At 35.7% G+C, this 1,360-nt stretch overlaps 1 non-coding gene across 1 annotated transcript; it reads left to right on the top strand.

Annotated features, from left to right (window-relative positions):
- Positions 1 to 1,009: 1,009 nt before the first annotated feature.
- On the top strand, positions 1,010 to 1,133 carry LOC114222503 (U6atac minor spliceosomal RNA). Its single transcript, XR_003611961.2, has one exon. It is a non-coding gene; the product is annotated as a U6atac minor spliceosomal RNA (small nuclear RNA).
- The last annotated feature ends 227 nt before the right edge of the window (positions 1,134 to 1,360 follow it).

The following is a 1,360-nucleotide window of genomic DNA, read 5'->3' as shown; positions in this document are numbered from 1 at the left end:
AGGAAGCTATTTATTATCTTTATCTCTTTTAGTATTAATATCTATGAATTTCACTGCAGAAATAAATATTAAATTATTTCATTAGCAGGAACTGTTCCAAACTCCATTAAAAGTGACATGACATGAGGGGTTCCGTCAGTTAAGCATCTGCCTTAGGCTCAGGTCATGATCTCAGGGTCCTGGGATCAGCCCTGCTTTGGGGGAGTCTGCTTTTCCCTGTCCCTCTGCCCTCCCCTCCCCGACCCCACCATCTCTCTCTCATAAATAAATCTTAAAAAAAAAAAAGTGACATGACATGTAACACAGGATTTATGTTCCATACTACCTTAAAAAAAATCTGATAAATTCTTAATTCCAAAACATACCTGGCCCCCGGGGTTTTGAATAAGATTCTATGGACCTTAGATTTTGAGATTCCACAGAATGAGATACAGAAAGAGGTCTCTTGCCCAAGAAAGGTTTTAGAATTCATGGAAGATCCATTTAGGAACTGTTTTGTTAAGTGGAGGATAAGTTCTCAGTGCCAAACACATTCTATTATTGACTGCCTTTGTGATCTGTGACAGTTTATTTTACTTATATAATATTAGTTAAAAACAAAAAATAAACTGCCAATCATAGACTCTTACATCAACCTTTTTACTCCCCTTATAATGCCAAGAATACCAGGAAAAAAATTGTAAAACAACATTCTCTTTGCCTCCTATAACCTTAATAGATAGTTTCCTGGAATTGTCTATTCAAACAGAAAATTAATTTCCATGCACAGCTGGAAATACCACATTGGCAAGCGAAGAAAACATCAAACACCAGTAGATTAAATAAAAAGTGTAGGAACTATAAAGACTCAACAAAACAGAATTTGCTCAGTAAGATGGTCCTATGAAAACAGCTTTTCACCGTTTATTTAACGTATGAATACATCTCTTAAAGTGAAGTAGCAATAATCAAGGAAGCTTTGGATCCAGAGAAACACTGAGAGGATTATATCACTCAAGCAGTTTTTCTACCGCTGTATGAAAGGAGAAAAGGTTAGCACCTCCTTTGCCAAGGGTGGAGGAGGTCCTTGGGCCTGTACACCATGTATGGGTAAGACATTGCACCGAATTTGTGGCTTCTCGCCATGGCTGGATTTCTTTTTTCTTCACTTTGGGATGGTGAAAAAGTTCTAGAGATATACAGTGGTAATGGTTGTGCAATAATGTGAATGTACTTAATGTCACTGAAGTGTACACTCTAAAAGGGTTAAAATGGTCAAATTAATGTTATATATATTTTACTGTGATAAAATATAATTTCAATAATAAACAGCTCTTGAAGTCAATAAAAAATAGAATAGTCTAAAAGAAACATATGCAAC

Source organism: Eumetopias jubatus, unplaced genomic scaffold (assembly GCF_037043125.1).
Source record: "Eumetopias jubatus isolate StellerSeaLion01/CBP00866 unplaced genomic scaffold, mEumJub1_p1.0 scaffold_14, whole genome shotgun sequence".
NCBI classification, from domain to species: Eukaryota; Metazoa; Chordata; class Mammalia; order Carnivora; family Otariidae; genus Eumetopias; species Eumetopias jubatus.
The sequence above is the reverse complement of the archived record's forward strand: the minus strand, read 5'-3'. Positions and strand labels throughout refer to the sequence as shown.